General features: G+C 42.0%; 1 protein-coding gene across 9 annotated transcripts in view; it reads right to left on the reverse strand.

The window, feature by feature from the left end:
* LOC131758722 (RE1-silencing transcription factor-like) overlaps positions 1–26581 on the reverse strand; it is a 161613-nt gene that overhangs the window by 25551 nt on the left and 109481 nt on the right. The window contains exon 6 of one of the 9 annotated variants that reach the window (XM_067035754.1): positions 15600–15758. The exons of 6 other annotated variants lie outside the window; for them this stretch is intronic. The gene's annotated coding sequence lies outside the window, so the exon portion shown is untranslated. Of the gene's footprint in view, positions 1–228; positions 536–15599; positions 15759–26581 lie in introns of those variants that run through there. 2 more of the 9 variants (XM_059067159.2, XM_067035756.1) reach the window with 2 other exon arrangements.

The raw sequence follows: 26581 nt of genomic DNA on the forward strand, positions 1-26581 counted from the left end.
CCCGGCCCAGCCCCCGGCCCGCGACGGTGTAACCCGATCCCGCTCAGCCGCCAGTCCCCGCCCGACGCGGCCGCCACCGCCGGAGCCACAGTATCTGCAAATCAGCCCTGGACAGCGCCTCTCTCCGCGTCCTTCCGCGCCCTCCCCCTCCCGCGGCAACCGCCGCCACGACCGCCCGGCTAGCCCGTCGCCCCCACCCGACCGTCTCCCAGACCGCGCCACGCTTACCGGCCTTCCTGGGCGAGGAGAGGCGACGACCCGCGTCGCCGCTCCTTCTCGGACTACTTTTCTTTGTTGCTGGAGTTTCGGGGGAGGGGAGGGAGAAGGCGGAAAAGTTGGACGCTGGGGTAGTCGAGGCCCGCGAAGACCCAGGAGAGGGGCTGCAGAGAGTGTTCAGGCCTTCGGCTCTCGCCCTGCCTTCCCGGCCGCCGCCGCCGCCGCCGCCTGGGGCCCCGGGCCTCGGCGGCGCTTGCTCTGCTCCTGCGCCGTGAGCTCTCGGGAGCCGCACATTCCAGCACAGAAGGCTGCGCCGCGCACCCACCCCGCGGCGCCGCCGCCGCCGCCGCCACTCCCGGGACACGCCCCCTCCACCGCCCGCGCGCGCCCGCGGGACACGCCCCCTCCACCGCCCCCGCGCGTGGCCGCCTGGCGCGCCCCGCCCCTGGATGAAGAAGGTTGCTCTGGGCCGCGGCCGTGCTGTTGGCGCGCCCACGGATAGCGGACCCTAACCTCCCCAGACCCCCAACTCTGACCCTTAGGTCTAAAGAGAAGCGAGCCCGCCTCCCTTTCTTCATTTCCATCATAAACATCAGAAAAGTTAACTCCCAGCCCTGGCGTGCATGCATGAGACCAGACAGCACTGTTAAAAGAAAAATGTATAAGCTTTGTCACCCTCCCTTTCAAGTCTAAAGTGCTTGAAAATACCTTTCAGAATCTCTTCAAGCCGCCACCCTTAACTAATTAAGCTTCGTTTTAAGCTTCTACGTAAAAAATGCCTTCCAAATTTCAAACTGTAAGCCAAAAAAACGCAATCAGTTAGTGAGTTGTGAAAAGAAAATGTTTCAGGAAGGTCGTGGATTCAAAATTGTGAGAATGAGGACAGAGGGGACAAGTCCCTAGACGTGGACGGTCATTGCTGAGCCTTCAAAGCACTATTTCAGTGTAGCAATTACCCTCAGATTACAGAGGGTATAGAGGGTGGTGAGGACGTGGAGGCTGCTTCCTGAGCAAGTTTGGGAGAGTAACCTGCTTCCACGTTTATAAAGTGGAGTAAGCCATGCATGCCACCTGGTACATAGTAGTATGCTAGAGAGAGAGAGGGAGCGAGCGAGAGAGAGAGAGAGAGAGAGAGAGGGAGAGAGAGAGAGAGAGAGAGAGAGAGAGAAGTTTCATGCCCCCTTCCCTTCTTTTTGTACCAGAAATGCCTTATATGTCTATAATAACAGCTGTCCTCAGAAATTGAATGGCTCCCTTAAACCCCTTAGTGTGGCATTCGAGGTCCTGACTACCCAGATCTAGATAAGTTGGACTACCAGTTTTATAAAAGAGGTAGCAGCAAGTGGTTTGGGGGTTTAGAGGAGGGAGACAGTTTCTAACTAAGAGGATCTAGAAACGTCACAGTAGATGATTATCTGATCTGGCCTTGAGAACTGGGAGAATTTCAACAGGTAGAAAATAAGGGAAGGAACATTATACACAGTGAAAACAGCAAGCTCAAAAACCTACCTGAGACTTCCCTACCTCCTTCTCAGGCTCCCCCAATTCCTTCTCTTTAAAGTTCCTTCACTTTTTTCTCTTATGAGAGAGCTTCCAGACTCTCTGGTCTACTGCTCAGTAGACTTCTTTTCCTAACTGTTGACAATGTTATTAGTTAATGCAATGTCAAATGCAAAATGGAATGAAGGTCCTATGGTGCTTAACCACCAAAGGTTTTGATACTTAATATCAAATGCAAACTCTCCCCATGAATCAAGAAGTATTCACCTTCAGTGATCCCAAAAGAAAAAGAAAAATGCAGAAGGGAACGGTTAAAAAAAAAAGAGAGAGAATGGGGGGGTGGGGGGAGTGTAGAAAGAATGAAAGGAAAGAAGGAAGAAAACCTTTGTAGGCCTGGTAACAAACTTTTTTTTTTTGGCCACACCACATGGCTTGCAGGAATCAGAGTTCCCTGACCAGGGATGGAACCTGGGGCCCTGGCAGTGAAAACGCCAGGTCCTAAACACTGCACCAACAGGGAATTCCCCAAACGCGTCTACATTTATTCACTTAAAAAAAAATTTTTTTAACTAAAATCTAATTTGAGGTTGCATGGGTTTTTTAGATGCTGTAGCCCAGGGAACAATTCTGTCCTCTATCAAAGCCCTCAAAAATGTTAACATTCTTTCCCTTTTTCATGTCCAAAAAGGCAACATCTCTTTTTAAACTTACTAGGTAAATGTCCTTCATTCCTTAGTCTGACTGGTTACTGGAAATGTTTTATTAATTGGGAATTTATTCCCACATATTGTGATGCAAATAGATGAATGGCAAATCAGCAGCTGCATTCATTTAAAATTAGCGGAGGCACTTGTTCAAGAGATGGCATATTCAGAGTGACCCAAATTATCATGACATGAAGGCCACAGGTCAAATTCAAAGCCAAGTTACAAATCAATAGAAACCTTCCATGGAGAAGCTGGTTCTATAAACTAATTATTAATTGTTTTCAAGAAGCTCTGCATTAGTTTGCTGCATCCAAAATTTAAGATCTTCTGCAAAATAAAGACTTTAAACTGTCACTGATTTCTGGTTTTTAAAATCTGAGCCCATGGATTCTTTCCCAGAAATTTAATTCATCATTTAAAAATGTTTAATTATCATATGTTCTTAGTAATATTTTTCTCTAGAGATTCACTTCATAAGTTTGGTTAAATATTGTTTTTGAGCTTCTATGCTTTTTATTCCTGACCATGATTCGCTTTTTCTTTAGGAAGAGCTCAATTTGACTGAGCTCTTTTTAATGTTACACTGAAGTTCAATAATCCACTTTAAATGTTACATCTTACTCAAGGTTTGTGTTGATTAAAAATTAGGGTACAACATCTCCATCCTGATGTTGAAACGTTGTGGTTTCACTATCACTATCACCAGCCAAAGAGGTAACATTGGATGAACACCTGGGGCCTTTCTCCCATTTTCCCTACACTTCCAGCTTGCACCTCTAGGAGTCTCCTCCAGATATAACTGATCCTGTAGGGATTAAAATCTGGCTCTGAAATTTGTGTTCTCTGAGTCAGCACAATTTCCATTTCTCATTTAGTTCACAGTGACTTACAATAACTTAACAATAACTTATAATAATTTACAATAACTTAACAATAACTTACAGTAACTTAAAATATTGCTTTGTGTTCTCTACAATCTTATTCTGAAACTTTTGATGACGGTAACAAAAGTTGTGATAGATTTGAGACAGAAAAGGAAGGGGGCAGGGCACAACAAATAAAAGAATGATATAACCATTAAGATCAGGATAAGACAGAAACGCGTTAGAACCTACTAGGCCAAAGATGGCAGAAGATTAGATTTCCAGTAGACTTTGAGCCTCATTATATGCTCATTGTAATACATTAGCATGCTAAATGAAACACACACAGGTGCCATCACAGTTCCAAGGCTGACCATAAAAGGCCAAAAAGTGGGTGGTACCCCAATTCCTGGAAATCTCTGCCCCTTCTCCAAGATAGTTAGAATATTACTCCCACTTGTTAGCCTTTGAAATTACCCAGTCCATAAAAAGTAAACACCTGCACACCCCAGGGCCTCCAGCCTTCTGAGACAGCCCCCACTCCATCTATGGAATGTGTACCTCTCTAAACAAATGTGCTTTCATTTTACTCGCTCTTGAATTCTTTCCTGCGAGAAGCCAAGGACCCTCACTTGGCGCCCGTCCCAGGAACTCACTGGAGACCTGGGACATGACCATCCTCTCCTGCCCCATTTTTCCGGCAATAGATTAGACGGTACACTGGCCAGATAGGCTAGAGAACGGTTTCTCCTTCCCTATGTTGCTTTGAGAAATCACTGCTCTTGACTTTCTTCTGTAAAATGAAGAGGTTGCACTATTGATGGCTAAAATTCTCAGCAGCTTAGAAGTCTAAGGTGCTTTTTTTTTCAATTAGTTTTTATTGGAATATAGTTGATTTACAATGTCGTGTTAGTTTCTGCTGTACAGCAATAAGGTGCTTTTTATTCTGTTAAAATTTGAATCTTGGGCTTCCCTGGTTGCGCAGTGGTTAAGAATCCACCTGCCAATGCAGGGGACACGGGTTGGAGCCCTGGTCTGGGAAGATCCCACATGACGCGGAGCAACTAAGCCCGGGCACCACAACTACCGTGCCTGTGCTCTAGAGCCTGTGAGCCACAACTACTGAGCCCACGCACCACAACTACTGAAGCCCGCCTGCCTAGAGCCCGTGCTCCGCAACAACAGAAGTCACCACAACGAGAAGCCGGCGCACCGCAAGGAAGAGTAGCCCTGCTCTCCACAGCTAGAGAAAGCCTGCACGCAGCAACGAAGACCCAATGCAGCCATAAATAAATAAATGAATTTATTTTTTAAAAAATTGAATCTTGTGCAGGTATTTCCTAGAACATATATATATTATATATATTAGTTCAATATACCTGTCAGTTCTAGTTTCTTCTCTGTAGCTTCTTTTGCCCTCTGTGGGGAGACCCATCAGTAGGCCTTAAGCCACACTGGCTTCAAGACTGATGGTGTCTGAAGACAGGGATTTAAGGCCTGATCTAGTGCTGTTGATGGCAGCTTCATCTACCCTCGCTGCCAGTTGGGCCCCGACCTTTTGTTCTGGTTCTGGTAACTGGAACACAGTGTCTTATCCATGACAGTATCTGCAGCTTGAGCCACAGAGGTGTTCCCTAAATGCTGAAGGACGGGAAGGAGGTGAGCAAGGGAGCTCCAGAATGAGCCGGGATCCTTCCTGCCTCCTCATGGGGCCCAGACCACATTTTGAACTACTCTCCCTCGTTCCTCTTCCCTTCACCTCACTGGCCTCCTTGAACCCTGGCTACTCTCCCAACTTGCTGTTCTTTTTCTGAAAGACTATCCAGTACCTCTCTGTCCATCCCGCTCACTCCCTCCCCTCCTGGGTTCGATGTTATCTTCTCAGTGGCCACACTCTTTAATAGAATTACAGCCCCATTCCCTTTACACCCAATCCTGCTGTCCTTCCCTGCTTTGTTTTTCTTATTAGCATTTATCACTAACGAACTTGACATGTGTTTTATTTATTCATTTTATTTACCATTTTATTGTTTATCTTTCCTTACTAGAACCAAGGTGCAGAAGGGCAGAGAAATTAGTCTTTATCTCCAGTGCCTGTAACATGGTAGTTACTCAACATGTGTTTGTTAAATTTACAGGATCCTAGCTTGGTGTCACAGTCTCAAAATGGGGCCCCTCATACCCCATTGGTACCCCCAGTTCAATACCCATCACAGACTTTCCACATGCTAAATGTCGGCCTGCCTCTTTGAGTGGCCCCTAAAATATCTCCTTTTCAATAGCTATTTGTTGAATGGACAAATAAATGCTTTCAGATCACCAGTGCCTGTGTTCTGCCTTCCTGTCGAAAATCTCCCTTCCTGCTCTTCTGCATATTGTGTTCCTAACACACTCCTAGTTCCATACACCAGTCTTTCCTTGGATTTTCCTTGGTGAAATTTAAGAGTCCGTTTGGGCCTCAAGGGTCCCTCCATTTGCCCCTGTTTTTTTGGTTTATTGCCTCTATTTTTTTTGGCCATACCACATGGCATGTGGGACTTTCCTTGACCAGGTATCGAACCTGTGGCCCCTGCAGGGAAATGGCAGAGTCCTACTCACTGGACCGCCAGGGAAGCCCCTTGTTTTTTGTTTTTGGCCATGCCACCACTCCCACGTGGCTTGTGGGACCTTAGTTCCCTGACCAGGGATTGAACACAGGCCCTCAGCAATGAAAGCAAGGAGTCTTAACCACTGGACTGCCAGGGAATTCCCTGCCCCTGTTTAAATACAAGCCACACCCCTCTCCCTGCACAGCCCTGCCCCTCCCCTGCATTCCATCTCTTTGTTCTGGCCTTCCCTATTGTTCTTCTTCCCAGAATCCTCCCTCCATGTCACATGCTGACCACAAAATGTCGCTACTGGAAGAGATCTTAGGGGTCCAAGCTCTTGTTTTATAGATGAAAAGAGACAGGCCTGAAAGCATTTGGCTTGTCCAGATTTGCACTACTAGTTAGGCCACGGCCAGAACTTGGATCCAGGGACACAGATTCCCAACCGGTCCAGTGCCCTTCCCACATGCCTTAAATTCTCTTCACTGGCAGCAGTCTGCCCTTACCTAAAACATCTTTTACTCTTTTGGGCCTGGTGAATTACTTTGTTCAATGGCTATACAGATAGTGTATATCTGAGGTAAGAAGTCTCTTCAGATCCACATTTCCTTAACTATTAAGCCTATTTTAAGGTTAAGATTACCTTCTGGCAAGGGAAACTCTTATTGTCCTCCATTGCTTTTAAAATACTCATGCCCCAATGTGGACATTTTAACCTACAAAGCTCATTGTCAATTTAGGGGAAATGGGACTTGATTCAAAAGACGACTTCTGGCAGTCTTTCCCTTCCTCCCCAAAAGAGTCAAAATCTTCCAGAGTACCATGAGAGGTATACTATTGTACATACTTTTTATACCCTTTCTGACCTGACCATGAGGACCTGAAGAGATAAAGAATTGTGTTGTGTGTTCCTCACATGATCTTATTTCTGACACAGTCAATAAAATCAAACAAAGTATTTATATCAACCCAGCCAAAGCTAAAACCAGGTGCTGGTTTTATAAATAAATGCTTCTTCAATGGACATTTCCTTATTTGTCTTCAAATAATCACTTAACCTACCAGAATGGCTAAAAGGAACATAGCTAACCACATAAGGTGCTGATGAGGAAGCTGAGCAACTAGAGCTCTCATCTATTGATAATGGAAATGAAAATTGGTACAACTGATAGGGTAGGGGGTCCCCAGAGAAAGAGAACCAGGCATGGCTTTCCTGACATAAGAGAAACTAATTTGGCCTAAGCTTTCTGCATCTAAGCCTGGCACCATGCTTGCCTCAGTAATTAATGATCTTAAGGGAAATTAGGAAAGAAAGGAACAAAGGAAAAGCAGTCAGGAAACAATAGTTCAGAGATAAGATGAGTTTAGTTCCTCCTCAAGGGATATAAATAACAATCTGTTACATATCCTTGAGTTCTGCAGGAACCAAGGCCCCTACCCAGGTGGAGGATGCAATGATGATATCGACCTTTTCTGACTTCTATCAGCTAAAGCTTGGACTCTGTCAACCTATGTCCCAGTTCTGTGTTGAATTCTCTGCTCTAGCTCCTTCAAGAATATGTATGTACCCTCAGCTTAAAAGTTCCCCAGTTTTGTTGTTTGGGAGACACTGCTTTGGGAAACATCCCAAGTGTTCTCCTTTGCTGCAAGTAATAAATCCTCACTTCTCCCAATCTTTGGCTTGCTTCTGTCTTTTGGTTCAACATTCCCCAAAACAACCATTCTGGAAAATAGTCTTAAAGTTTCTTATAGAGACACATAGAATACAATCTAGATATGCCATTCCAGGTATCAACTGAGGAGAACTGAAAATTTATGCCATGCAAAAAACCCTATAGATTAGTGTCCAAGAACTGAAACAATCCTAAAGCCCAGCTGGTGAATGAATAAACAAATTTTAATACACTCATACGAAACTGTCTAGGAGTTAAAACTTTTCCCATAGAACTCTCCTACACTATTGGTGAGAATGTTAGTTGGTGCAGCCACTATGGAAAACAGTATAGAGGTTCCTCAGAAAACTAAGAATAAAATTACCATATGATCCAGCAATCCCACTCCTGGGCATATATACCAACAAAACTATAACTCAAAAAGATACATGCACCCCTATGTTCATAGCAGCACTATTCACAATAGCCAAGACAGGGAAGCAACCTAAATGTCCATCAACAGATGAATGGATAAAGAAGATATGGTATGTATATACAATGGAATACCACTCAGCCCTAAAAAAGAATGAAATAATGCCATTGCAGCAATTCGGATGGAGATAGAGATTATCATAGTAAATGAAGTAAGTCAGAAAGAAAAATACCATATGATATCACTCATATGTGGAATCTAAAGTATGACACAGGGACTTTCCTGGTGGCACAGTGGTTAAGAATTTTCCTATCGGGCTTCCCTGGTGGCGCAGTGGTTGAGAGTCCGCCTGCGATGCAGGGGACACAGGCTTGTGCCCCAGTCCGGGAAGATCCCACATGCCGCGGAGCGGCTGGGCCCGTGAGCCATGGCCGCTGAGCCTGTGCGTCCAGAGCCTGTGCTCCGCAACGGGAGAGGCCACAGCAGTGAGAGGCCCATGTACCACAAAAAAAAAAAAAAAAAAAGTCTGCCTGCCAGTGCAGGGGACACGGGTTCAATCCCTGGTCCAAGAAGATCCCATATGCCACGGAGCAACTAAGTCCATGCGCCACAACTACTGAGCCTGCGCTCTAGAGCCCACGAGCCACAACTACTGAAGTCCACGCACCTAGAGCCCATGCTCCACAATGAGAAGCCCACACACCAAAATGAAGAGTAGCCCCCCACTCGCTGAAACCAGAGAAAGCCCGCACGCAGCAACGAAGACCCAACACAGCCAAAAATAAATAAATTCTTTTAAAAATAAAATAAAACATGACACAAATGAACCTATTTAAGAAACAGTAACAGACTCATGGATATAGAGAAGAGACTTGTGGTTGCCAAGGGTGGGCGGGGGTTGGGGGAGGGATGGAGTGGGAGGTTGGAATTAGCAGATGTAAGTTATTATATATAGAATTGATAGACAACAAATTTCTACTGTATAGCACAGGGAACTTTATTCAATAGCCTAAGATAAACCATAATGGAAAGAATATTTTTAAAATGTATATATATGTATAAGTGAATCATTTTGCTGTACAACAAAAATTAACACAACATTGTATATCAACTATACTTTAATTAAAAAAAAAAAAGAACAACAACAGAAACTTTTCCTGTACTCATTCTTTCTTGATTCAGGTCTTTTGAATTCAACTGACAAAAGACAGATTAACAAAAGATAACATTGAATCACCATATTTTCGTTAAGGTATGTAGAGGGTGCACAGAAAAATGTGACTCAAGGGCCAGTTAGAATTTAGGGCTTATTATATACCATCTTAATGGGGAACGGGAGGGAGAGAAAGACACTTATGGGGAAACAAATGAGTTCTCAATAATGGAAAGTGAGGGAGAAAGGGCATTCGTGGGGAAACAAATGACTTTCTGGAAAGATAAATTGGCCTCAGGAGAACAGATGGGAGATAGGATAGTTTTGTAACAATGTCTGTTTACATGTGGTGTGGAGACTTCTCATGGCTCTTCATAAGAGTCAATCATCCCTGGTGGATCCCAGGGATGGCCTCTAGGGTAGTGGATTTATGACAACTGAGTTCTTAATTCTGCTTTTAGAAGATAAGGGATTTCACAAACTCAAATGCCTTCTGATAAAAATAATTTTTATGCCACAGTGAGTGGGTATTACTGACCCTTTCAATAGTGAAACCAAGCAGGACCCTGTGGGGCTTCTGGGCACGGAAGCCTTTCCGTGTCCCTCTATTCTTGTTTGTAGGGAATAGGTTTTTTTTGCTGAGTCCCAAAGGGCAGGTTCAAACAGTTGCTAATCAGGGAAGGGTGGGGATGCAGAGACAAAGGAGGAGCAACCAAGAAACAGTAGTGCAGCCTTTGGAGCAGGGTCCTGGTTCCCTCTCAAGGAATACACATAACAATGTCTTTAAGCTCTTTATAGAATTAAAACCCCCAAAATGGATTATGTCCGCATTCCTCATACTAGAGAAGATTACCTGAGGCCAGATTAAAGGAAGCAGAGAGGCTCATCAAGATTACCTGAGGGGCTTTCCTCGTGGCACAGTGGTAAAGAATTCACCTGCCAATGCTAGGGGACATGGGTTCAAGCCCTGGTCCGGGAAGATCCCACACGCTGTGGAGCAACTAAGCCCATGTGCCACAACAACTGAGCCTGAGCTCTAGAGCCCATGAGCCACAACTACTGAAGCCTATGCTCCTAGAGCCCGTGCTCCACAACAAGAAAAGGCACCATGGTGAGAAGCCAGCACACCAAAACAAAGAGTAGCCCCTGCTCGCCCCAACTAGAGAAAGCCTGCATGCAGCAACAAAGACCCAATGCAGTCAAAAATAAATAAATAAAATAAATAAATTAGGGCTTCCCTGGTGGTGCAGTGGTTAAGAATCCACCTGCCAATGCAGGGAACACGGGTTCGAGCCCTGGTCTGGGAAGATCCCACATGCCGTGGAGCAACTAAGCCCGTGCACCACAACTACTGAGCCTGCACTCTACAGCCCGTGAGCCATAACTACTGAGCCCGCGTGCCACAACTATTGAAGCCCGCGTGCCTAGAGCCCGTGCTCTGCAACAGGAGAAGCCACCGCAATGAGAAGCCTGCATGCCACAACTAAGAGAAAGCCAGCTTGTAGCAACGAAGATCCAACACAGCCAAAAATAATAAATAAATAAAAATAAATAATTGTTTAGTTAATTAATTTTTTTAAAAAAAGATTACCTGAGACCAGATTAGAGGAGCGCAGGTCCTGCACACACCCTAATTTTGTCAGCAACTTCACCCTTGAACTACTGCTATAAAACTTCTCACTAAATCCTCCTAAGTGGGACACAGTTTTCTTTTTTTAAAAATATATTTATTATTTATTTATTTTGACTGCATTGGGTCTTCGCCGCTGTGCACGGGTTTTCTCTAGTTGCGGTGAGTGGGGTCTATACGCCATTGCAGTGCGCGGGCTTCTCATTGCGATGGTTTCTCTTGTTGCAGAGCACAGGCTCTAGGCACGCAGGCTTCAGTAGTTGTGGCATGCAGTCTCAGCAGTTGTGGCTCATGGGCTCTAGAGCACAGGCTCAGTAGTTGTGGCACATGGGCTTAGTTGCTCCACAGCATGTGGGATCTTCCAGGGATCAAACCCATGTCCCCTGCGTTGGCAGGCAGATTCTTAAACATTGTGCCACCAGAGAAGCCCAGGAGACACATAGTTTTCAAGGGCAGAATCCTGCTGTGTCCCCCTTTGCCTGGCAAAGCAATAAAGCTCTTCTTTTCTACTTCACCCAAAACTCTGTCTCCAAGATTCAATTCAGCACCAGTGCACAGAGGCCGAGCTTTCCACATCAACACCGTGAAACCTTAACTGAATCAAGTGTATTGATTTGGATAAACATGAAATATAAATTCCAATGTTGTGCTCAGAAGACAGAATGTTTCCATAAGAAGCTAGTCTGCGTGTAATCTAGAAAAGAGGAAAATGAAGGGGGAAATATTGGCACTGTTTATCTAACACTGTCTGCAGAGCACTGAGACACTGAATCTGACAGAGATGCATAATCTAGGTTTAGGACAAGCATAGTTCACTTGGATTTTTTTGCTCAGAATAAATGTGAAGATTATCTCTCTTGACATTAAGTCCATGCTCACAAAGTCACTTAATAGCTAATAACGTATACCGTCCATACTTTTGATTTCAAGCAACAATTAAGTCATTTAACAACTAGTATTCTAATTTTTGCATCTCCTCCTGCATTCTCCCCCGAACATCTCCTACTATATTTCTTTCCTTTATTTCACACTCACTGGGCTCCAGCCACACATGCCTAGCATAGTGCAGTCATAAAACCTTTGCACATGTACTTAAATGAAGGATCTTGAAATAAGGAGATCATCCCGGATTATCTGGGTGTGTCCTAAATCCAAAAACAGGTGTCCTTATAAGAGATACACAGAGGAGAAAACAGAGAAGGCAGTGTGAAGACTGAAGCAGAGATTGGAGTGATGTGGCCACAAGCCAAGGAAGCTGGCAACGACCAGAATTTAGAAGAGGCATGGAATGGATCCTACCCTAGAGGCCATATGGCTCTGCTGACCTTGATTTTGGGCTTCCAGCCTCCAGAACTGTGAGAGAATAAATTTCTCTCTTTTTTTTTTTTGCAGTACGCGGCCCTCTCACTGTTGTGGCCTCTCCCGTTGTGGAGCACAGGCTCCGGACGCGCAAGCCCAGCGTCCATGGCTCACTGGCCCAGCCGCTCCACGGCACGTGGGATCCTCCCAGACTGGGGCACAAACCCGTGTCCCCTGCATTGGCAGGCGGACTCTCAACCACTGCGCCACCAGAGAAGCCCTAAATTTCTTTTTAAACCCCCAGTTTGTGGCAATTTGTTACGGCAGCCCTAGGACACTAATACAGTGCATGATACCATCTATGTAATGTTCTCAAACTGACAAAATTATAGATATGGAGAATAGATTAGATGTGACCAGGTATTAAGAATGGATAGGGGGGTGTGTTTGTGGGGTTGGGGGGATGGGGTGGTGGCTTGTGATTGATTATACAGGGACACCACAAAGGAGATTGTTGTGGTGATGGATGGCTCTATATACATGTAAATGTGATAAATCCAAATAGGGTCTGTGGATTGTACCAATACCAATTTTCCTGTTTTGATATTATACCATAATCATATAAGATGTTATAATTGGAGGAAACTGGACAAAGGAGGACATCGAATCCCTCTGTACTATTTTTGCAACTTCTGTGAATCTATAATTACTTTAAATTGAAAAATTTAAAGAATTAATTTCACTTGTTTCTTTTCACTATTTTCAGTTATGACTACTAGAAAATTTTCAATTACATATGTGGCTTGCATTATATTTCAATTTGATCAGTGCTGCCCTAGAATGTGATTTTCTCCTTTGGGGTTCTTATATAAGGAGCTGAGTGGCCTCCTGCCCTGAAATCTCAGCCTGACCTTCCACAATTGCAATGAAAACTACAAGCCTGGGAAGTAAAGTAGTAATAGGAGGGAAAGTACAAGCTGAGTTAGAGAGACCTGGATGGAATCCTGGCTTTGCTACTTAGACCTCAGGCAAATCCTTTAACCTCTCTCAGTCTCCATCTCTTAGTTTGGAAAATCAGAATAATAATGCCATCTTGCCAAGTCTAATGTGAGAACAAAGTGAGGTCATAAATGGAGAACTCCCAGAAGAGTGCCTGGCATAGTGTTGTCTCAAGTGCTCAGTAAATGTCAGTTCTTTGCCATTCTCTTCTGTTTCTCAGGCCACATTAGGCCTAGACAGTTCAAGAAAGAGGAAGAGGAGGGAAGTGGTAATTGGGCACCATCTTAGGCACTGTCTGCTGTGCATTGGAAAGTACATTACTGTTTAGAGATGCTTTCAGGACTTGATTTCATTCACTGCTCATGACAATCCTGTGATGTAGATTATTGCTGTCAATCATTAACCTCCCATAAAACCGCCAAAAAACTTGTTGACTAAGCAAAGCTAAGTTTATTTTAATACTGCAGAAAGAGGGAACAGCACCTTGACAGACTCTTAATAATAAGAGGAGGATATTTATAGGGTTTCAGGCCCACGTCGAATGACTTTAAGCTGGTCTGGTAAGGCAGGGAACTGGTCGGGAATGGGCAGAGTTTATAATATAATAGTTTAGCATTGGTGAGCATAGCAAGGTAAGGGTCTTGAAACAAGTATTAATGAGCAAGTTGTTAATTTTGATAAGTAATTTTGATAAGTCCGCTTACCTGGTGTTCCAGTGGTTAAGAATACACCTGCCAATACAGGAGACACAGGTTCGATCCCTGGTCTGGGAGGATCCCACATGCTGTGGAGCAACTAAGCCCGTGCACCACAGCTACTGAGCCCACGCTCTGGAGCCTGCAAGCCACAACTACTGAGCCCATGTGCTGCAACTACTGAAGGCCTCACGCCTAGAGCCCATGGTCCACAACAAAAGAAGCCACTGCAAGGAGAAGCCCATGCACGTTAACAAAGAGTAGCCCCTGCTTGCTGCAACTAGAGAAAGCCCACGCACAGCAATGAAGACCCAGTGCAGCCAAAATTAAATAAATAAATAAATTTAAAATAAATAACATATTTATTTGCTGGTGTTTACATTGCTTTTTCAGTTCCAGTGGGGTAAAAATGAAAAGTAAATAAATTAGTAACCCTCATAAAGAAATCTCTAAGCAGTCTCATACATGGTTAAGTTGCCATGTAAATTGGTATCACCTCTTGGGAGGGTAATTCGGCTTGGGAGGGTAGACTCTTGAAGACTTCATTGTGCATACACTTTGTCCTAGCAACTCCATTTCTACGAATTTATTCTACAGAAATATTTTGGGGAAAAAAATATATACATATATATGTGTGTATGTATATATATACACACACACACACACACACACACACACACACAGAGATGGTTATTGCAGCACTATTTGCAATTGCAAAAAACTGGAAACAGTCCAAATGTTCATCAATAGGAATTGGTTTTGGATGTAATCATAGACATACAGTTTCTAAAAGGGAAAAAATGGGGGGAGGGATAAATTGGGAGATTGGGATTGACATATACACACCACTATATATAAAATAGATAACTAATAAGGACCTACTGTATAGCACAGGGAACTCTACTCAATACTCTGTAATAACTTATATGGTAAATGAATTTTTAAAAGAATGGATATATGTATAACTGATTCACTGCGCTGTACAGCAGAAAGTAACACAACATTGTAAATCAACTATAATATACTCCAATAAAAATTTTTTAAAAAATAAATGTTTCATATAGATAAATACAGCTTAAATAGAGGGAAAAAAGGGGAAAACAGTACTGTATATTGGTATAAAAAGATATATGTCACATTGTACAATTTTTAAAAAGCAGATGTCAGAACAGATCATATAGTATGAACCAGTTTTTAATTTTTTAAAAAGAGTATATGGGAATTCCCTGGCAGTCCAGTGATTAGGACTCTGCACTTTCACTGCCATGGGCCTGGGTTCAATCCCTAGTCAGGGAACTAGGATCCTGCAAGCTGCATGGTGTGGCCAAAAAATAAAAAAATAAAAATAAAAAGGTATATATTGGTCTGAAAAAATATCTGGAATATCGTTTCAAACTATTTGTGGTGATTTGGCAAGTAGGATGACAGGAGATTTCTGCTTTCAAATAATAATTTTCTTGCTATTTGAATTTTTTATTATAAGAAGAATTATTCTTTCAAAAACTGAAATGTAAATATATGGTCAATCCAGCAAACGCCTTATGTATCCGTTAGCCTAGGTCAGAGTTTCTCAACTTCAGCACTGACATCTTGGGTTAGATAATTCTTCATTTAGGGTCACTGTCCTTGCAGTCTAGGATGTTACCAGCATTCTGGCCTCTATATTCTGGGTGCAAGTAGCACACCTTCCTGCCCAGTTGTGACTCCAGACATTGGAAATGTCTCCTAGTGACATGGTTGCCTTACATAGCAACCCAGTTAAATTTGAATTTCATATAAATAGCAAATAAGTTTTATAAGGTTGTCATATGTAATATTTCTATGTTGCATCCTATAATTTTATTTGATAAATCTGGCAACCTACCTGGGGCACTAGTTGTTCTGGTTGAGACCCAATGGCCTTAGGTGTTACACTGCTTTGTTGCCTTGACTATTCTGAAGAGCAATCTTGGTACAGAAAACTCCACTTCTTTGTCCCTCTCTGTACCATGATATAGCCATGGGCTGTAGGCTGATTGGAAGCCTGCAAAAAGCCAAGTCATTTTCCTGTTGCATCTCTTGCACTGTCTGCCACCAAACAATCAATAGTATCCTCCAGAAAATTCCCTCATTCAGACTAAGCTCCACAGTATTTTTCTGAAGAACTGCTGGGCCAGACAGTTTTGTGTAGAATGTATAAATCCTGTCCTTCTGCTCTGGTAGGATTCTTTCTAAGCTAGATCAGCCACCTCTACAAGGTTTATGCTCTAAGCTTTGAAAAAGGAATTGTAAGACAAATTGACAAAGGTTTAATGAAAGATTACAAATACATTATGTCAACTTAATTCATAAATTTAGCATTTACTAAATATCATTATATATTTTTAAAAACTTAGACTACATTTTCTCACTTCTCAAGAAATCCTGAGTATGCAGAACAGTTATTGAGAAATCATAACTGATAAATTAGTTATTTACACCCAATTATTTTTAAGAGAAAAATATTAAATTATTACCATTTTGTATGGGTATATATATATATATATGTATAATATTTGATATGGCTGCATTTGAAGTTGATTGGTAGGATGTAAAGTAGGGCCTTGAAAAGCAAGAGTGCCTGAGGTCTCAGAGGCCTAGGCAGGTCTCTCCCAGAATTTCTTAGGAGTGACATAGTTTGTTTACATATGCTGGGGGGAAAAAGAAAAAAATAATAAACTAAAATTGATTTTGAGAGGTTAATATATTGACCATATCATCGTCTCATTCTAAAATACCCCCCAAAATTGGATGGAAGGTAGGAAATACTATGATTTTCTAATTTGTATGCTCCCAAATTGTTCTGACTCTTCTCAAAAAGATGTGTACTTTTATAATATAGAAAATAAGAATTTTTTAAGTAAAATAAAATAATCTTGGAACATCTTATAGGAGTATGTTTGGGGGAGTGAAAAATGTTACAGCTTTTTTGGAGAATAAGTTGGCACTGCCAAAATAAACACACAAACACACACAAGGCTTTTGACCCAACAAAGTCTCCTAGTGTATACAGATATACATGTATATTCAGTCCAGTGTTTTCAATAAAACTAGTGGTTAAAATATTAACCAGGTTTATTTTGTGGAATGGGCTTATGGGAGGGTACTTTCACTTTCTACAATATGCATTTCTATATTATGCAGGTTATAATGTTATATTTAAATTATAGGCCTCAGATTTGCTTATAAATTGCTTCATTAATTCAACAATCATGCAGTACTTACAATGTGTCAGGTTTACTCTTTTGAATCTTCCCTCACCAATGCAAATAAGGAGATGACTAATTGAATGTTTTCTGGGTACCAAGGAATCTACATGGTGCAGAAAGACTGGGTAGAAGATAAAATAGAGGGCGCTGGGGCTTCCCTGGTGATGCAGTGGTTAGGAATCCGCCTGCCAATGCAGGGGACATGGGTTCAGGCCCTGGTCCGGGAGGATCTCACATGCCACAGAGCAACTGGGCCCTTGTGCCACAACTGCTGAGCTTGTGCTCTGGAGCCCGCGAGCCACAGCTATTGAGCCCACGTGCTTAGAGCCCATGCTCTGCAACAAGAGGCCACCGCGGTGAGAAGCCCACGCACCTCAACGAGGGGTGGCCCCTGCTCGCCACAACTAGAGAAAACCCATGAGCAGCAACGAAGACCCAATGCAGCCAAAAATAAACAAAAAAATAAATTAAAAAAAATTTTTTTTTTAAAATAGAGTGTGCTATTTGAAGAGTTCCTTGATCACAATCCTAAGGAACACCTGCCACACCAGCCACTTTGGAAAAGAAATTAATAGCTAAAGCTAATTCCTTTAACTGTCAACCACCACCCTCCAAGATCCAGAGATTTCAGACTGAAAGTCAATAGAATTACCTCACCACTCACTCATCTTCCATATAATTGTTTTAGTGAATATAAACTGTTATCTTTGCTTTCTATATTCAGAAGCTATTAAATGAGTAACAGTCCCCAGCTTAAATAAAACAAACCCGGAACTTCTTCAAGTTTATTTTTTAACATGTAATATAACTCATAAATAGACAACTATGTGGTCACTCTTGGTGGTTTATGCAGACAGCTCTGGTGACACTGATTACTCAACGTCAACGAAGAGTTAAGAAAAAATAACGTTCAGTGATTAGGGAATGTGGGACCAACACAGACTCACTTTGTTCTCACAATATCCCCTGTATAAAAAGTATGGATAAAGATAATTCATGTATGGAGACCCAGAAATGGAGGCTGCCACAGCAGCCCAGCCCAGGTCACAAATCTAAACCTAAGTCAGCCTGTACTTCCAGAAAACGCCACACTCTAAGGAAACCTAACACACACAGATCACAGTCCTCTACCTGAGCTTTAGCTAACTCACCTTATCCTGGAGAATAGGACCTACTAGGCTTATAAGGAAATCATGCCCTGTTTCCTGTTGCCTCTTCTAAGTGCTATAAAACTCAATCTGCCCTAAAATCCCTCAGGAAGAGGGCTCCACTCTCTGTGAGCAGCATCCCCAATTCATGGATGTTTTTCCCTTCAGTACAGTTCATTGAACACGTTACTAAATTGCATTATCTTTGTCATTTGATAGCATGGACTCCCACTTTACAGAAGATTCAAAGAGAGGTTCCATGTCTTGCCCCAGGGAAGTGCCATGGAGTCCAGCAATCTGGCATTATCTATGACTGTGGCAATCAGTCCAAATACTACCCAGCTGAGTCTACCAGTCTGGGGCCCAGAGGGTACCATGTCAGTATGGGAGCCCCAGGAAACTCTGGAATTGTTTCCATTGCTAAACTGACTCAAAGGCCTTGAATTTGTACCTATGCCCCAACAGTTTTAAAGCACTGCTTTATATAGAACTGTTTATTATAACATTTTCAAACATATCAAAGTAGAGAGACTAGTGTAATGAAGTTCATATGTCCATCATTTAGTAAAGCATTGTTTTTTAAAAAATTCAAAAACTTGCTGAGTCATATGAGGAGGTCCATAAAAAAAGGTAGCAAGAGAAAAATGCACAATTGGTTTGTAGTCCTATCTCTACTATGAATAAGCTATGTAGCACTGAATAATTCATGGTACCTTGTTAACTGAGACATAAAACCTGGAACCTGGAAGGGATTTGTGGGGACCTTCCAGACCTTATATCCTATACTTTTATTCAAAAGTTCTGTCATTCACTCTATCTACAAGCATTAAGCCACCATTATCTCTTGCCTTAATTAATGTCCCTTTGCCCATTCCTGCTCCTCTACATTCCATTCTTCATCTAGAGGCCTTAAAAAGTCAACTTTAAAAAATGCAAATCAGATCATCTGATCACATCATTCCTGGGATAAAATCCCCTCAGTGCCTTCACATTTCTTTTAGGGCAATGTTTGAACTGCTTAACGAGTCCAATAAGCAGCTGCCTGACCTGGGCTGCTACCTCTCCTTTCACCAGCTCTTCCACATTGGCCATTTCCAGTCTCAGACTATCTCCACGTGCTGTTCCAACTACCTGAATGGTTCTTCTGGGCCTCAATACTTACCCCCATTGCAACACAGACCCACTCTGCTTGGGCAGCTTGTTCTCATTTCAGGAATCTGCTTAGATGTCACATCTTCCAGGAAGCCTCCACCTGACCTACATCAAGTCCTGCTAAGCCTCTATGTGCTCTGTTAGTACCTGGTACTTGGATGTTGTGGCCCTAAACACTATTTATTTAATTATGCATGGCAGCCAATCGATGCACCTAACCCAGTCTGGGCCAGGACAGGTTTACTGGAGGAGACACTGACTTTGTAAGCAGGTAGGGTAGGGGGTCCCCAGAGAAAGAGAACCAGGCATGGCTTTCTTGACATAAAAGAAGCCATTTTTGGCCTAAGCCATTTTGTGATCTAAGCCTGGCCACAATGATTGCCCTTGAATGGGTCTCAGTAATTAATGATTTTAAGGGAAGTGAGGGAATGGAGGAACAAAAGAAAAGCAGTCAGGAAACAATAGTTCAGCAATAAAACAGAGTCCTAGTTCCCTGTCAAGGGGTATACATCACAATCTGATACATATTCCGAGTTCTACAGGAACTGAGGGCCCCACTCAGGTGGAGGATTGAATGATGATGTTGACCTTTTCTGATTTCCCTCAACTAAAGCTTGGACTCTATCGACTTTTGCACCAATTGTAGCCTGAATTCTCCCTTGCTCAAGCCCCTTCATAAATATGCATATACCACCCAAGCCCCTTCATGAATATGCATGTACCCTTAGCTTAAAACTTCCACATTTTGCTGTTTGGAGAGACACTGCTTTGGGAAAGATCTCTGGTGTTCTCCTTACTTGCTGCAAGTAATAAATCTGTTGATGAAAAATTAATCAGTCGATCTAAGAAAGAAATGGAAAATTTTATTCGAACCAAATTTGAGGATTATAACCCAGGAAGAGCATGTCAGAAAGCTCTGAGAACTGTTCCACCCTTTAGAAGTCAAGGCACAGTTATATAAGCTTTTTTGAGACAGAGGGCTGGACATCAAATGAGTCATTGTGGTAGGTCATGTGACCTCTTACAAGATCAAGAAGTAATGCTATCTTTTAAGGAGTTGTCTTGTTGATGCTAGAAGTTCCTCTTTAAGGTTGAGCAGGTATTCCTCCCCCTCCCAGGGGAAGGTTGGTGATGCATAATGCAGATATAAAATGCACAGTGTTCGGAGAGAGGAGTCCAAAGGGCTGAGAAGACTTTTTGTTTAAACTTCTCTTGTCTTGCCATAAAAATATGGCTTTTATTTCACAAATCATTACTTCTTCCAATCTTTGGCTTGGTTGTATCTTTTGCCCTGACACCCACCAAGAAGCAAACCCAGTTTTCGGGTAACAACTTTGTGGAGGAAATCCATCCAACAAGGCTCCAATAGTCTTATATGTGGTAAGTGGTTCACTGAGGGAGGGGAACTCTTTCAGTGATCTTTTAGGAATGTTCAGTTACTGACATTCCTGCTTGATATTCTGCCAAACTAACTTAGCCTGTGGTCAGGTACCATCCATCTTTTCCCATTCACAGTGAGCAGAGCAACTATTGGTCAGTACCAAGATGGGCTGGGTTAGTAAATCAGCAGGAACTGGGTAAGGACCCCCCCCTTTTTTTTAAAGACAGAAGTGGGAATTATAATAAGGAGGTAGACTTTTCCTTAATTTAAGCTGCAAAATTGAAGCATAACTTTTTTTTTTAGACAAATCACTGATAATTTGTCAGCAAGTATAGATCATCTTAATCTGGAAGTCCAAATAAAATGGGTCATTTACACCTAGAGAGAAGTTTTAGTCCAATCATTGACTATCATTATTTTACAATAGTCATAATTTAGTTCTATTTTATTAGTTTCTATAAATATGAATTTAAACACTATATTATTATATACTTTATAAGTATTAGATTCTGGATTTTTTTGTGATTCACAACTAATTAGAAACAAACTTGTAAAAAATATCAAACATTCCAGAAGTGTGTGATTTGAAAACTAAAATTTTATATATCACTCATACTCAAGAATAAGTAGTGTCAATAGTTACATGGTTAAGGCTTTTTTCTAACCATATATGACATATATTTAAAATACATTTAAAATATATTTAAAATTTCAAACTAAAATTATTACATACTGTCCTGAACTTTTTTCCTTTAATAATATATTTTGAACCTGTCATTAAATACAGATTTGTCTAGTTTTTTAATAAATTCCCAGAATCCCATGTATTAAAATTTTAAAGCATTCCAAAACCAAAATTAAATATTTGTATACTGAAATTTTCTTTATGTTGCACAAATGAAATTCATTTATTCATCGTTTTTACTGGGTGTGTGTCCTAGAAATATTCCAGTAAAGTGTGCTCAGACCTGAAACCCACCAAATCCAGTTATATATAAAAAGATCAAATTGAATTTCTTGGAGGAATCTCCCCAAAGTAGAGTTGTAGGAGGATAGATAAAGTCAGTATAGAAGAAATAAAGACAATGTTTCACATACATGTTTATTTGTGACACGCAGCTTCAGGAATACAAAGAAAATTATTTTCCCATTTACAGGAGTGAGGTCTTTAACTGAAGACAAGGTTTTGATAGAATAGATAAACTAAAGGACATTGGTTTGCATATGCAGATCACTTCAGAGTGACCTCCAACATTCCTCTGGAATTGCTTTAGTCTGGAGAGGAACTCTACCCCCAACCCCTGCTTTAAATACTATAGAATAGTATTAAATACTGTAAAAACCTGTTAGAAAATAATCAGATTTTCTTTTCAGATTGACATATTTTGCTGAAATTTTTTTAGAGTTTAGTTTCTTTAAGTATTTTAGGAGTTTGGATTCTTGTCTCTCTGCAAGGAGAAACAACAGGGGAGGAGAATGACCAGGTCTGTTTGCAAAAGGTCACTTTGGCTAATGTGAGGGAATGGATTATAGGGAAAAATAGCAGCCTGACTGAGGTTTTATTTATAAATAACGCACAAAGTTTAAGTCATTCCTTGGCTGCTCAAGAGCCTTCATCTCATAGTAAAACCAAAGGCCCTTCGGTGCTCAATCTCTCCGGCACCCGCCACCAATTTTGGGGGTGTTGGGCTGCACCCAGCAGGCCTACAAAGCCGATATTTGCCCAGCTTCAAGACATTAAGAAAGCCTGGAGTCAGCAACAGAGACATCAATAGTTTAATGGATGGGGGTGAATTTAACATGTCTGAAGCAATGTCCTGAAGCGACACCCCACTGTTTGCTGCAGACAGGGGGTGGGATGTGGGAGCAGTCTTTTCTCCTGGTGGAGGGGATGATTACCAGTTATAGGGGGAATTGACATCATGTTGGTTCATGGATTACCAGGGAAACTACCAGAGGGGCCCGCCCCTCACACAATCACTAGCTTGGGCCTGGGGCAAGTAGGTAGGAAGGTCAGTCATGTGAGTAGGGTACAGGTGAAGCAGGCACTGGTCGAGCAGGGTATGTACAGAGAGCAAGAGAACAGCCATCTTTTTTTTTTTTTTTTTTTGCGGTACGCGGGCCTCTCACTGTTGTGGCCTCTCCCGTTGCGGAGCACAGGCTCCGGACGCGCAGGCTCAGTGGCCATGGCTCACAGGCCCAGCCGCTCCGCGGCACGTGGGATCTTCCCAGACCAGGGCATGAACCCGTGTCCCCTGCATCGGCAGGCGGACTCTCAACCACTGCACCACCAGGGAAGCCCGAGAGCAGCCATCTTGAATGGCCTGACCAAGGAGCTTCCTAGGGCAGAGGTTTTATTGTTTTGTTCACTGCTATAGGGCCAGTGAGCAGAGCTTCACATAGGCGTGCTGATAATACTGGTTATTGAGTAAATGGTTCTTTCATTTTAGGATAAATTTAAAAATTCTTAACGTGGTATCCAAGGCCTACCTGGGGCAGTCACAGCCTCATCTTATCATCTTTGCCCAGGGCTCTTGCTGTGGTCACACTGCACTTGCTTTAACTTTCTCAGTCTTAGAATTCCCTGCCTAGAAGGATCTTAATGTCCTCTTTTCTTGCCCAACTCCTTTTCAAACTTCAAGTTTCAGCTTTTATGTGATTTCTCAGGAAGCCTCTTCTTGCCACCTTTAGAGACTCTAACAACAAACACCCAGTTTTTTGCCTTCGTAGTGTTTATCATAATTTTTCTTTTTATTTATAGAAAAAACATTTTGAAAATGTCTAGACTTTATTTTTTTAGAATAGTTTTAGATTTATAGAAGAATACAGCAGATAGTACAGAATTCCCATACACTTTCATTCCCAACATAGTTTTCCCTATTATCTTATTTTTAAAATGGCACGTTTGTTATAGTTAATGAACCAGTATGTGTTCATTTCTTTCAACACATTATTAGTATTAACTAAAGTCCATAGTTATTCAGATTTCCTTAGTTTTTCCCTAATGTCCTCTTTCTGTTCAGAATCCCACCCAGGATACCATATTATGTTTATTCATTGTCATGTCTCCATAGGCTATGACAGTTTCTCAGACTTTCCTTATTTGTGTGTGTGTGTGTGTGTGTGTGTGTGTGTGTGTGTGTGTGTGTTTAATATTTATTTATTTATTTATTTGGCTGCACCAGGTCTTAGTTGTGGCATGTGGGCTCTTAGTTGCGGCATGTGGGATCTAGTTCCCTGACCAGGGATTGAACCCAGCCCCCCTGCATTGGAGGCACGGAGTCTTAACCACTGGACTGGACCACCAGGGAAGTCCCAGACTTTCTTTATTTTTGATGACCTTCACAGTTTGAGGAGTTCTGGTCGGGTACATTGTCAGATGTTATTTTTTTAAGGAAACTTTTTATTTTAAGAATAATTTCTTAATAGTAATTTAATTCTCTTTGAAAAATTAGTATTAGTTTTTCCCAGTACACTATAATCTCCATGAAGCTGGGCCATGTCTGACTTACTCACAGCTGTATCCCAGTGGCTAATACATAGCAGACACTCAATATAAATTGCTAAATGAATAAATTATTTGCTCATGAAACAACATTCCTCCAGGAGGTATCATTGGAAATTCCTCCTCTTAGGAATTCTCCTCAGGGCTAAGTATGGCCTTCTTAGTATATCATTACAAATCTTTCTTAGTATATCAGTACAAATCCATTCTCTCTTCTAGTTGAAATTCAGATTCCTTCTGTCCATTATGTTTTTCATATTATTTTACTTTACAATATGTCTCCTTTAACTCAACTTCTTTAGTGTTCATTTTCACATATATATGGGTTCATTATAGCTAATCCTTACTGAACATTGCAGAGCATATCCAAGGAGCTGTAATTACAGCAATGTATTTAGAAGGAAAAATTCCCTTTGAGAGGCTTACAGTCTCCTTGAGAAGACTAGATATGTACATAGAAATAAATATCAAAAAATGAAACATTGGGTAACCTGGGAAATGAATGATATAAACCTGAAATACTTACTAGGTCTCTGGGAACAGAAAACTCAATGGGACCCAACAGAGTGGCTTGAAAGAAATCCATAAACAATGCTCAGCTTTCTGAGAGCTGGTAATGGATATTCAGTTGTCAGCCCTAGAACCTGAAAAACTTTATAGCATCTAAATAAAAGGTATGGGGCTTCCCTGGTGGCGCAGTGGTTGAGAGTCCGCCTGCCGATGCAGGGGACGCGGGTTCGTGCCCTGGTCCGGGAAGATCCCACATGTCGCAGAGCGGCTGGGCCCGTGAGCCGTGGCCGCTGAGCCTGCGCGTCTGGAGCCTGTGCTCCGCAATGGGAGAGGCCACAACAGTGAGAGGCCCGCGTACCACAAAAAAAAAAAAAAAAAAAAAAATCAATCAATAAATAAATAAATAAATAAAAGGTATGTGTCAAAGGAATATTGTAGAAGGAATATAAGCTTCAGAATCAAAATTCCAGCTCTGTCCATTATAAACTGTGTGATTAAGAAATAGTGTGTAAAGATTCTGATACTTCTTTTAAAAAATCATCCAAAACATGGAAATAAGGCAAAAAGAAGCATGTGTACCTTTTCAATGTCATGTTTGAGTTCTATCTTAACAGGTCTGCTCAAGGATGATTTAAATCTCTAGGGAAATGACCAATTTTGCTATGCTTTTTACTACTAATCAGGCACAGACTTTGTGAAGTTAACGTTAACTTGTAGATTTTTGTCTGATAGAGAGGAAAGTGACTTCTCTCTAGCAGAAAAGATATCCCCAAAGGCTATAGTTTTATTGGCCTGTAGGACACTAACTAGTTGTGTCTCTCATCTAGCAAATTTTTTTTAGCATGCCTTTCCTGGCAGACTTTATAAGTCTCTGTTTTTCAAATGGTGAGCTTTACCATCTGTCTGTTCCCTTACTGATAAGTTAAACAAATCTTTCACACACACACACACACACACACACACACACACACACAATTTCTCTGAGAGCCATATTTTAACTTGGGACAAGTAACTAATAAATATCCTATTTGTGTTCAGTGTTGTATGGGAAAAGACCTTTTCTTTGGCAAAAGATCTGCCCAGTCTCCACAGGTTATAAGGCTTATTTTTTCTGCTTATACCTTACAAGCAAATTTAGTTTTGAACATGAAAGGTTTAAGATGCCCATAAAATAAGCCGGTGGAGACGTCAAGGAAGTTCTAAACTTAGAGTTCAGGGAAGAGGCCTGGGCTGACAATGTAAGTTTGAGAGTCATTTACATCATCAAGAAGGTATTTACAGTCATGAGGATAAACAGAGAGGGATGAAGGAGTGGGGAAAGAATGAGAGAAGAAATAAAGACTGACACAGAATTGTTGACATGATACAATACCAAATTGGAACTACAATATTTAGAGACCTACAGAGTATGAAGCGGTAGCAAAGGAGACCGGAGAGGGAACAGAGACACCAGAGAATAAAACAGTACAGTGTTAGAAAAACCAGAGGGCTGGGTCAAATGCTACTGAGAGGCTGTGTCAGATAAGGAATAGAATGCATATATTAGATATGACAACAAGGAAGACAGCCAGGACTTTAAAAAGGTCATGTGGAGTAATGAGGACAGATGCCCAGCTGGATGTGAATGGGTTGAAGGGTAAATGGAAGCTGAAGATGTGGAGAAAGGGCTTCCTTGGTGGCACACTGGTCAAGAATCCACCTGCCAATGCAGGGGACACAGGTTCAAGCCCTGGTCCAGGAAGATCCCATATGCCGCAGAGCAACTAAACCCGTGCGCCACAACTACTGAACTTGAGCTCTAGAGCCCACAAGCCACAAATACTGAGCCTGTGCTCTAGAGCCCACGAGCCACAACTACTGAGCCCGCGTGCCACAACCACTGAAGCCCACGCGCCTAGAGCCCGTGCTCCGCAACAAGAGAAG

The sequence above is a fragment of the Kogia breviceps genome, chromosome 6, assembly GCF_026419965.1.
Source record: "Kogia breviceps isolate mKogBre1 chromosome 6, mKogBre1 haplotype 1, whole genome shotgun sequence".
NCBI classification, from domain to species: Eukaryota; Metazoa; Chordata; class Mammalia; order Artiodactyla; family Physeteridae; genus Kogia; species Kogia breviceps.